The sequence below is a fragment of the Paramisgurnus dabryanus genome, chromosome 19 (genome assembly GCF_030506205.2).
Source record: "Paramisgurnus dabryanus chromosome 19, PD_genome_1.1, whole genome shotgun sequence".
NCBI classification, from domain to species: domain Eukaryota; kingdom Metazoa; phylum Chordata; class Actinopteri; order Cypriniformes; family Cobitidae; genus Paramisgurnus; species Paramisgurnus dabryanus.
In genome coordinates, this window is record NC_133355.1 from 25,157,821 (window position 1) to 25,171,028 (window position 13,208).

The window sequence follows — 13,208 nt, forward strand, 5'->3', positions numbered from 1 at the left end:
ACTGAGTCTGTGCAGTGAAATTGATTGATGATCTCATTAATTGAACGCATCTAAAGTACTCCACCAGCACAAACACACATTCATGAACACTCAACAGAAATTAATGGACAGAGTCGACCAGTACAACCTAAAGCCTGACCTTCTTCTGGTGGTACAAACTTTTTTTAATTCAAGCACTTAGGGCATTGGCAATTAATCTTTAAAGCTCTTGTAATGGAGGTGACATCTCACAATTTCTCAGATTTACTTGTTGCCATGCTGGATGATATTTCATATACTTTTAATAGAGAACTGTAGATACACCAAACTGACAGAGTCTCAGCTATCTAGTATAGAACAACTAAAGGCGGGGTGCATGATTTTTGAAAAACCCTTTGGAAAAGGGAATTAGGCTGACTACCAAAACACACTTGTAGCCAATCAGCAGTAAGGGGCGTGTCTACTAAACGGCTTTGTTTGTTTTTCCTGGGTTGCGTATGTGTGGGGCGGCTCTTTTAAAAGAAGGTCCAGATTCTATTGGGGTAGGGGCGTGTTTGTTTAGGTGATTTCAAATATCAACATTGGCTTTCAGAAATCATGCACCCCACCTTTAAAGGGCACATACTAAATTTTACAAGATTTAATATACAGTTGTATACAAAAATCACAAAAATGCTATGTTTTATTGAAGAAAAACATTTAAAATAGGAGGGGGATTACATTAATAAATAAATATTTTTCTCTAATATACATTGGACGCAATTATTTCCCCGCCCCCCTAGACATTTTTATGTGTAAAAATATCTCTGAGGTATATTCCTATTGATATGAAAATTTTCTTAGCGCACTAAGGTGACTAGAAACATGATTTTGTCCAGTCATAACTTCCACTTTAACAGAGGAATAAATATGAAGTAACACAAAGCTCAAATCCCTTTATTCATTCATCACAATGGATAAACACAAAGAACATACTTCTGATGTGCAGCAAAAGACCGTTGAGCTTCACAAAGAAAAATCTGGCTTTAAGGAAATAGTTAAATCCAGAAAAAATATATTTCCACAATCAGGGCAATTATGAAGACGTTTTAATTGACTAGATATCAAATCTGCCTGAAAGAGGATGTGTGTCTAGTCTTGCCCAGCAAGGAGAATATTTAAAGTGGCCAAAGACTCTCCAAGGATCACGGATGTAAAACTTCAGAAATCTTGAGGTTTTTATGAGAGGGAGAAGGGGAGCGGATTTTTCAGGCGTGACTTTTTACTGCGCCGATCGAAGTACTCGCAAAAGTGCTATTGTGCCATACATTATAGTTACCCTTTTAAAAAGCGCCACGTTTTATTTTGTGCCACCATATTTGATCGTATAACTACTCGTTTCAAATAGGGAAAACGTTGATATGTTTGGTCATTTCTAACCAGTGTTCGAATTATGTCAAAGCTTATGGGGGTCTTCTACCTTTTTGTGGTTTATGGGGGGTCCCTTGAGGCTTATAGCAGGTCCGGGACCCCCCAGAACCCCTTCAATTTGAATACTGTTTCTAACTTCACACTGTAAAAAATTGCTGTAAAAAAACGGGGAATTTTGGACAGTAATTTACCGTTTCTCATAAATACAGTTGAATACTGTAAATAAACATTAATATGACAAACAAAATAATAACAGCAAGCTCCTGTTCAGTCTTACGGGATAATACAGTATTTTTTGGTTTGGTCAGGCATGTCAGACATGTGACGAGCTCATCTGCAACCATGAGTAAAACTGATTTAACTACACTGTTTTTCTGCATTTTATTATACGAGAAGGAAGCAGAATTAAAGACTGTCTATCCATTTTCACTCCGATTGTGACCCTACCAGCACTGAGACGGATGACGAATTCACGTGTTTTTACTCCTCATCTGTATATCAAGGTAAGCACAAACTGAACAGAGTCTGTGTTTCTAAGTGAAATAATTGACAAAATGTTATATATATTTGCTTATTTTTGAAATATTTCTAAAAACGATTTATTTGATTTTGACATATTTAGGGCAGAGTGTTAAACGAATTGGCAACTAGCTATATAGGTTAAATACAAATAAAGATGCTAATGTTAATTTGCAATCTAATCAAATGTCTGACTGATGTGCGATTATCTATTGATATTTTTTTAAATCTACATGAGGGATTGGGCTCTGTTTCACCATTTGTTTGTATCTTTTTTCAATGTGTGCACTTTTAATCTTTGTACTGCGCCTCGTGAATGTGTTAACATTTAGCCTAGTCCCATTCATTCCTATGGCTCCAAACAGGGATGAATTTAGAAGCCACCAAACACTTGCATGTTTTCCCTATTTAAAGACTGTTACATGAGGAGTTACACAAGTAAGTTTGGCACAAAATAAAACTTTTGTTTGGAGCCATTGGAATGATTGGGGCTAGGCTAAATGCTAACACATTCACGAGGCACTGTAAAAGATGAAGTGCACGCATTGAAAAAAGATAGGGCTGTATTAATTTGTCTAAGTTGAGGTAAGAACATAGTAAAATATTGAAAACGGCTAGTCCAAGGCTGATACTGCTGGGTAAGTGTAACACTAAGGTATGGAGTATAAAACAATAAAACAGTAGGCCTATAGAAAAGTCTTTCAGTCTGTCTAAAAAATCTCTTTCTGTATTTAATATCATTAGCTTTTCTAAGTAATGGATTTGTAGCAGTATAATATCTGATAGTTTTTTGGGACATTAACTATAATTGTTGTCTGCATCAGTTGCTGGTGATGAAGTAACATTTGGAGGTTGGATGATCAGCAGTGAAAACATCATCATCTGTGAAGGCAAGATGAAGCTGCGAGGACACTGGAGTTTGTTCAAAGGTAAATCCTCTACTAGCTGTTCAAGAATGTCACATTGCGTTAAATTAGTGTCTCTTTCTTTTTTGTAAATTGACTTTAATTGCATTAGGTCTTTTAAATAGTAAGTCGAAGTTTAAGCTAGCATGTGCATATAGACATAACACTGGGTTTTGGCCAAATTTGTTGTCATGCTACATGTTTTTGAATAAAGTATTTCTCTCTCATTACTGCCAGAATGGCAACAACCAGAATATTTATACTGTGAATGCAGTTGGTTTTATCTGTCTTCATTGCAATTAATCTTTACTTCTCTCATTGTACTTTGTAGATGCTTAATTGGTGTGAACCCTAAGAGGTGAACAAAAGCCAGGCAGGTGAAGGTGTCCGAGAAGACAGGAAAGCTTGTCCAGAAAAACGCAGCAACTGTTAATCCCCATGTGACCACCCTCATCAAAAACTTCATGGACTTTGAGTGGCTTTCACATTGTATTCTGCAGTGTTGTGATATTTATGTGACATCACAGCATTATGTTTTATTCAGCCCAGTCTCATTAGTGAGGCAGAAACTGACATTTAAGAATGCACTGAATTTTGTTATATTTAATAAAAACAGTGTTTTATCATCATCCTTTGTTTGAGAATTTTTTTGCAAGCAATTTTAAGTGTTTATTTTAAAATTACATTTTAACAATGCTAGAAAAATCACATTCTACAGTATAAATAACAGCAGGAACCCTAAAATAACAGTATAATGCATCCAAACATCTGACAGTATTATACTGTGCAGCTCCCTTTTTTTACAGTACTGTCTCGTAATATTTGTACAGTAAAAAACTGTTGTTGTAAATTACAGTAGGTAATCTGTAAAATTACAACTATATGCTGGCAAATCTAGCTGCCAGTATATTACTGTAATTTAACAGTGAAATTTTTTACAGTGCATCTCTGTTTGGTACCATTGAATGAACAGGGCTAAGCTAAGAGCTACCCAATGGTGCTTTTCCATTGCATAGTGCTCCACGGTTTAGTTTAGTTTGGGTCGGGTCAGATCACCTCACTTTGGCATGGTTAGCTTTTCCATCGAGTTTGGTATCACTTCGGAGTGGGAGGGATTATAGGCGTGTCGTTATATTTACGTTGCCTACTGCTGTGACATCATACAAGTAAGAGCGTTGTTGTACTTTCCATACATTTATTTATTTATCTATCAGTCTGCCACAAAATTAAAATTGGCCACCACAAATAGATGTTTGCACATCGCGTTTATCACTACATCTAACTGTCTCACGTGACAGTTTCTGTTCAAACACCCGTGGCGTCAGCAGTTGACGCACTCCGCTGAGCCTAATTGAAGTTGCATTTAAGCATATATAATGCTGACGATCTCGTCGTGAATGTTCCGCCACAAACTGCAAGTCTGGAAAAAACTGTTATGGTGTCACTAATTCTCAACCTGTGGATGTTTTTCATCGCTAAAAGGGAGTTTGGAAACTTATAGCAGAGCAGATGACACCATGTTTGCTCTAGACAGCGCAACCCAGCACTGAGATAGATGTCACAGGGTAACTTTATAGTGCGGAACTAAAAGCGGCAAATATTGGTTCCGCCCGAAGATGGTTTCCGCACAGACCTCATTTTACAAACACCATCACTTCCTGGTCTCCCTGATTTGAGATAATTCCTTTTTTGCGAAGGACTTCTGATAGAGATCAGATGAAAAGTGATCCCTAAAACATACACAGAGTTCTTTCACGTGAGGCATTACTACCGTGTGGTATAAGTTGCGAAAGTGCACTACCTGGTGGATAAAAGTGATATTGCGAAAAGCCGGAAATTTTCGTCATTGGCAGGGAAACGTTTTCTCTTAATTGACGAGATAACTCGCCAGTGGCGGGGAAAGAGATAATCTGGGAAACCACCCCAATATCAAATATCAAAGGACAGCATAGCTTTGGGAGTAAATTATTTTGTGAGGTGCATGAACTACTTCAGACCCTGCTTGAGTCTTCATCTCAGTATAATCTGTGGACAGGCGAGGACAGACTGAAGACACTTCAGGAAGCTCAAACCAGAATCTTCTCATACTAAAACATTACTTATCATTACTAGTCACTGCAAAAACCCCTCACAACAGCACAAAGGTCAATGAAGCCAGACAATCTTTATAGATCCATACAAAAGACAACTACAGGTCAAGAGCCTAATTCCACTTCCAGCAAAAGGGTATAGGCAAGAAGAGAAACTACTTTACATCATTGACCCGACAAGTGTCGAAACTGAGATTGCTTCTTAAGGTGAGAGAGACTGAGAGACAGTCGGAGCAATTTTTTTAAGCTGTTTTGGATAGAGGTGGGTGTCTCCAGTCTTCTCCACAATGAGCCAAAAATAGATCTTGAAAAGAAAAGGAAATGGAGACGAAACGGAAAACAATGTTAAAACATGGAGTTAATAGAGTGAGTGGACATTTTGTTAACACTGGGTTTGGGTCTCATTGTGTTTCTCATACAAACCATGTCAGCAATTTGGTCATTTCCCAGCATGTTTCTTCATCTATTGGTAACTATGAAGCAATGAATAACATCTGCAGATAATAGGGTTGGGGTGGGTGGGTGCATGACAGAATGGGAGCAAGAAAAAAGAAGCTACTCCCTCGATGTGTATGCATAAATATATTCGCTTTCTGGAACTGTGCGTGCACAATACCAACTACACATATAACCTACATGCGGGCATACTCCAGTCACTCACAGATCACAGGTTTACAGGTCAACTTTACACGCACCGATTACCCAGTTCACATCTGACCAGCTTTAAACTTGTGTACATTCCTGTAAAAATAAGCCTGACTGCACGGATGAGCATATCTGCTTCAAAATTTGCCATCAAATTAGGGCGGCAAATGAAATACGACGGTCACTCACTAACCATTAATGCCATTAAGTTTGCACCACATAATTTTTCCTCCTGGTTGCACATTTTTTATGCAACATGTTTCTAGTAATTGGGTAATCTGATGCAATTTGACCTGAGCTATGCATCACTGTTTTGGTTTCTTAAATGAAATGAAGTTTAAATCAAATAGGGGGCTGTCTACTTGTTAAAATAATATCTAACTTGATAAAGAAAACAATAAAAGAATCAATCAATTATTATAGATAGCAGCATTGCAAAGAAAGCTAATGTTGAGTTAAAGTTCCCATGAACAGGAACGAACAAATTTCCTTCCATATTGTGACGTATTTCCAAGTGAAACAGAATATCACACAAGAAAAATAGTGGGCGTAGCTTGTGTTTTTTTCTGTGAATTGATTGGATATAAAAAAGTAAGCATTTCATTCAAAAATGGAACTGACGCTGTGTCCAAATCAGTAGGCGAGGCGAGTTGTATGTCCGGATCGGGTGTGCCTCATAAGTCTTGTAAAGTGAAGCCGCTGGCTCTTTGATCGCCCCCTGGTGGCTGGCTGCAGTACAAGTCATAAACCGCCCTCTTAAAGTCCCCGTATTATGAAAAACTCACTTTTCCTGGGTTTTGGGGTGTTCATTTTTGTCTCTGGTGCTTCCACACGCATACAAATTTGGAAAAAAATCCATCCATGCTGTTTTGAGTGAGATACAGGTTTCTGAATGTCCTCTGCCTTGAGTCTCAGATTGCACGGTTTACAAACTCAGCTCCGTTGTGACGTAACTAGCCTTGTAGTCACATTCCGTTTAAATTTTCCATCCTACTCGCAGGTCTCCACCCACCAGGAGCTAGAGAGCACAGTGCCGTCACTTTGCTGATATCCTCTATACTGTTATCATGTCTAACGGAAATAACAGCGCTATTTGGATATTATGTATTATACTCCCGCCTACTTTTAAAAACAAAGTTTTAACGCGTGTTTATGAGTTTACAGGAACCTAAAGTGTAATCTCATATACAGTGTGTTACAACACAAATAGTCCTCATATTGTAGGTGATATTATATTCTATTACAAGACGTTCATGCGAAATCTGATGTAAACAACAGACTATGTATCTATATTTCACGGATTATTCGCAATTGTGGACAAAAATGGTCATTGGATGTATTTCATTGGACTTTTATGAATTATTCACACATCTGAAACAGACTGGATTCGATTCGCAATCGTTATATCAACATAAAGGTAAGAAGTTACGTTTATATTTTGCATGTTGTCAACTGGACTTATGTCACAAAGTACAACATTTATCATGCTAGAGCATCTGTATCTCAAAACAGAGAACATACACTGATGCTAAACCTGTAAGTTATACATTTTAAACGATGTATAGTAATTCTAATATTATTCATGTTTGTAGATAGTAGCAGAAAAAAACTGACATCATCCCGCCCACGAATTGGTGCACGTCGAGTGGGTGAACTTGTGTGTGTGTTTTAGCAGTCATTTGCCATTGAGAAGGACGAGGTGCCTAACCGCTATGCTAGTTAGTTTGCAGCATGGTTTCTCCTGCAAAGCCAGTGACCAGCTACCGTACTTTTCGAAGGTTAAAAGAAATATTTAACTGCTTTGTTTTATAATTCTACATGAACTTACTAAGTAATAGTGTTTTGCCAAACTAACCATGACCGGGCCTTACCGACCCGGCTTTTCCGACGACCCTAACGTACCACCAAGTCTCTTATCACTTTCTCAAGATACGGTCCGGGCCTCCCGCTAGCTTCTAGCAATTAGCATGCTGTCCACAAGCAGTATACATCCCCCGCTGGGTCTTTATTTCTGTAATTTGCGAAAATAATGCGTTTGAAAATGTTTTATAACGGGAATATGTTAGCATTGTCCAGGGAAAACGAGTGTATTGTTGAAACTGCTACATCACAATTTACTCTTGAATTATTATGTGTCGTGAATTTTTTTCTCCTGGAATGTACTTATTAGTGATACTTTTTTGCATGATTTGTCTGTTGGCAATACATAAACCGTTAATAATAATATATAATATATAAAATAATAATACAGTCTGCACTGCTCGAGATAACATTGCGCATGCGCACATGACGTTAGAAGTGGGGCGTGATCAAAGGAGCAGCAGCTCATAAATATGCAATGACCAGCTCAAAAAAGCACTATCTGAAATGCACTGAAACAGAGGCTACTAGAGATGGGTAACAATCTTTTCCTACAAGCTATTTCGAGCAAACAACTTTTGAAAAATGTTTTATGGAACTCATTCACCTATTTAACTTGTGGAAAAGCAGTGATAAGAACGGCACTTTAATTCAAACGAATGGGACTCTGCTCTAAACCAAAAAATATTTACAATTTCAATAAAAGTTTCCGAAAGATGGTTTTGGTCCTTTCAAAGTAGTTGTTATCACGCTGATATATGTTCAAGTGTTCATTTTTTGACAAGTTTCATTTTAGCTTGTAATTTGATGCTATGGAAACGTGGCGTGTCGTTATGATTAGCGTGGTTGAATTGGTCGCGCGAGCTTTGGGGCGGACGACGCAACGTCGCCTCCCTCCATTGTAATGAATTCAAGCCAAAAATGTCAGACCATGGTCGCCGCCACATTATGTAAAAACGTCAGTTTAGAGCCAAGGTCGGACATTTTTGGCTTTAATTCATTACAATGGAGGGAGGCGATGTTGCGTCGTCTATCTTTTTTACAGTCTATGGTCCGGATTCATGGTATTCGATAAACGTCCATTAAGAAGTGATTGGATTGTTGAAAGTTGAGTAATGTTGCTAATTTGCTAATCGCTGCAGTCTTTTCCAGGGCCCCGCCCTCGAGTCATTCCTCGTGATCGTTTCGAGTAGGGGAGGAGATTTGCGTTTTTGATTAAAAATTACGAGGGCACATTAATAATGACGACACACAGATAAATTGTTTATATTTCTTTAAAAAAAATTCATGTGGACTTTAAGAGCCTCCAACAATCTAATAAAACAATTGTTCCAAAAAATGCCAAGCCAACTTCCCAAAATCCCCTGTGAGAAACTTCTAGTTCTGCTTGTCACATTCTGAACAGTGGCATAACAAGGAAGAATTTAATTGGATTCTCTCAAGGCGAGTTTCTTGACTTTTCCACGCCTTATATCACAGAGACTCAGTAACAACAGAGATGGCATATCTGTTTGGCTGGTGGTTTGGTTGAATATGTAATTGGTGTGTCATCAGTTAATTGGGAGGTTCTACTTCTATCCCCAGAGACGAAAATACCCCGCAATTAGATATATCGTAGAAATCACGAATAAATTTTGAAAGACTCAGATAAGGCCTTCCCAATAAATCCTCAGGGATACGACAGACTAGTGCGGTTTAACTCTCTCTGTCATTGTCTGATTCATTAAGCAAAGTCCACTGTCAGAGGAAAATGAATTACAAGAGACAAAAGCACATAGAGTCCAACCAGAACCCATTTTTCTAAAAAAAAAAAAAAAAAGGGAACGGCTCTCTTTTCACAAGAAACATGTTAGACCATAAAACATAATCAGCGTTCGTAAATAGATGTGATAGCAGACTGTTGAGAAAGGAGAATTTAATTAAGTTATATAAATGGTTTTCAACAGCTTTGAAAAATAGAGCAGTCTAACAATCTGACATTAGTGAAACAATGGATTTGGGCGTTTGCATGTAACTGACAATGAAGAACCTCGACAACACAAATCCTTTGTGTTGAATTTTATTTTACATTTGAGAAAACATGGTAAGCTAGCAGTATATGATGACACAAACTTATGATTTATATCATTTTGAAATTGTGATTTTAAGTACTGATGTATTCGTTCATATCTAAAAGGGGTTTCTAAAAAGAAGCTGTCCACAGATTTTGGCCAATTCCATGAAAATGTCAACCTTACCAGGAAAAAAATAAGTTTTTAACAAACGTTTTTAACCATACTGATATCTCAGATGCCAATATTTGGTGGCTTAAAGGTATAGTTTACCCAAAAATGAATTGATTTTCATGATTTTCTCACTCTTATGTTGTTACAAACTTACTCTTATGTTGTATACATTTCTTTGCTCTGATGAACACAAAGGAAGATATTTTGAGACATTTTTGTAACCAAACCGATCAGAAACCACATTTACTTCCATAGCATTGTTTTTTTCTAATAGGAAAACAACATGAGAGTGAGTAAATGATGGCAGACCTTTAATTTTTGGGTGAACAATCCCATTAAATACCAATGCGATGTCTCTGAATTTTCAAAAAGACAAATTCTATAAATTATTATAAGTGCAGCTTTCAGAATTGTTACTTTCATAACGTTGTTTCTTCTTTATAAATGTGCACACAAAAATTTAATTTTTTTTAAATAGCTGTCCCATCTCCATTTGTTTGGGTATTATTGCTTCTGGTTTGTGCATTTTAATTCACAACTTCCTACAAAGTATGTTGTCTCCCAAAACCTTGTGTATTTAATTGTCACATCCATGCACGCATGGACTCTATCATTAGGGGTTTAGGAAAACATGAACAGATGGTTCAATATATTGGTAATAAATGCATTCTCTGGAAAATTATAATTACATTTTTGACTGAAAATGTCACATCCATAACAGTAAATTGCTCATATACTCCAATGCATGATTTGTTTAATAGATTATGATGGTAAATACATTGCCTAATGTAGAAATGGCACCCTGCTAAAAAACAGCATCAAACCAGCATGGGAATTATGCTGGTCTATGCTGGTGTTCACTAGCAAACCAGCACCAAAATACAACATATGATGGTCTTGCTGGTTTTCCAGCAGGGCATCCTTTCAAAAATCTTCCAAAAATGCCTCCAAAAATAGCAGCAGACATTTCGTGCCTCAGCAATCTCAGTTTCACAGGGGTTCATTACTTTTGGAGCTACTTGGAGGTATTTGGAGAAGACTTTGATTGTTTTTTCATCTCTTTCCTATCAGCCCAAGTCCTATACCTTAATCCTGTACGTTTGACTCCATTATCTCTCTGGATCTCCTCCAAACATCATCTCGGAGAGGAAGCATTGATTCTTATCAACTTCACACTTCAAACACATTTTTTTCCTTAGACCCTTCTTTCCTCTTTCTGGAGCACCTTTTTGTATCAGTTTTCTCTCTGTTGCATGCTTAAAAGGTCAAGCTGTTTCCTAGAAATAAATCAACAAATTAAACATAATATGGTACACTGTTAAGCATAATAGCCTTTACAGTAACATTTTGTGGCAAGGGTAATGGTATATTTAGAATATTTTTGTTACTATCATAATTAATAAGTGCTTAGCATCATAAGTACATGCCAAAGATATTTGTAGGGTGGCCATTCGTGCCAGTTCCGCCGGACACGTCCCGAACATGTTTTCGGGTTCGTTCTTCGGAAGTCGCGTTGCTCGACCGCATACGTCATTGAGGTTCTCACATTTCAGTTAAAATACATTAGAAAATTAATATTTATTTATTTTAAGACATAAGTTACAATCATTCTAGTTTCATTCTTACCTTGAAATGTAACGGTTGCTTTTTTTAAATTAAACCCGAAATATTAAACCTTGATGACGTATGCGGTCGACCAACGCGACTTCCGGAGAACGAACCCGAAAACATGTTCGGGACGTGTCCGGCGGAACTGGCACGAATGGCCACCCTAGATATTTGGTAGTATGATAAAAACATAAATGTGATAGCACTTTATATCAGTAAAATGAAAAGGTGTAAAAGTTTTGTAAACTTTTACAATTTTATTTTACTGGTAGCACAGGTAGGTATTGTAATTTGGGGAAGGCTGGTTAGCATGGTATACGTTTAACCTGCTATATTGGGGTGGTTTCCCGGACAGGGTTAGACTAACGTTAGTCCTAAAATAAATGTAAGAGCTGTCCAAACTGAAAACAACTTGCACTGACATATCTTAAAATACATCAGTGCCCTTTGTTTTGCTTCAAATGCACACAAGTAATGTTTTTAGTAAAACATGTTTGTTAAAACTAGGCCTAGGCCTGGCTTAAACTAATCCCTGTCTGGGAAACCACCCCAATATCGTGTCATAGCCTATATAAAAATAACACCCTTTTATCAAACAGTTTACTTAAAAAAATCATATACATTTTAATCAAACACTTTTATAATTAATAGGCTAACTTACGTGACTCGCGCTGTTTGATGTTTAGTTCTACAATTATGTTAGTTAACGTTACGTTAAGTACCGACAACTTGGTCGATAAACGCATGTCTTTACAGCTCGATTTGGCCTCTGAACCCAAATAAATTTTCAAAAAGCTGTTTGTAGAAATTTTAATAAGATTCTCTCACCCCAGAAATGTACACTTGTGGTAGTGAAGGATAAGCAAATCCAGTTATGAACGACAACCGCTAGATGAACTGATATCAGTTCAGTTATAAGGTATAGTTATGAACTGATATGATGGACGCATTGCGGTTTTTGTACACTAGATGGTGCACTTTTCTTTTATTGCGTGTTAGAATTACAGTGCATACATTAGAAATATATACGGAGACAGAGCGCCGCGCGTCATAACCTGAAAACCACGCCCACCGGGGGAAAACAATCCAACCGTCTCCATTGACTTTGTATTGCGAGAGGCTGCCTCCTTGTCATTTCTGGCTTATAACAAAAAACAGAATAATGCCTAAAAGCTGCTGTGTGACAATATGTACAGCTAACAAGCCAAAGAACCCAGAAATAAGTTTTTATAAGCTGTCGAGCCGTAAAACCCAGCTTTTAAGGAGAATAAAGTGGATCGCCGACTACGTTTCCCCCTAGTGGACGCAGTTCTACTAATAGAAGTACTATGAAAAGTTGCCTGTTTCCACTTTTGTTTCTTTAAACGCTCGTTTTATGAGGTCGACAGCTTAAAAAAAACTTATTTCTGGGTTTTTTGGCTTTTTAGCTGTACACCTTGTCACACAGCAGCTTTTATGTATTATTCTGTTTTTAATTTTAATCTGTAAATAAGTTTTTATAAGCTGTCGACCCCAAAAACGAGCGTTTAAAGACACAAAAATGGAAACAGGCAACTTTTCATAGTAATACTATTAGTAGAACTGCGTCCAATAGGGGGAAACGTAGTCGGCGATCCACTTTATTCTCCTTAAAGACAGGGTTTTACGGCTCGACAGCTTATAAAAACTTATTTCTGTGTTCTTTGGCTTGTTAGCTGTAGATATTGTCACACAGCAGTTTTTAGGCATTATTCTGTTTTTTGTTATAAGCCAGAAATGACAAGGAGGCAGCCTCTCGCAATACAAAGTCAATGGAGACGGTTGGATTGTTTCCCCCCCCGGTGGGCGTGGTTTTCAGGTTATGACGCGCGGCGCTCTGTCTCTATGGTATACATGAATTTGATTTTAAGCTTTAAATAAACACTTAGAAATAAAAATAATTTTAAGTAACGTACGGGGAGTAACGCCTCCCCTCGTTTAAAATCTCG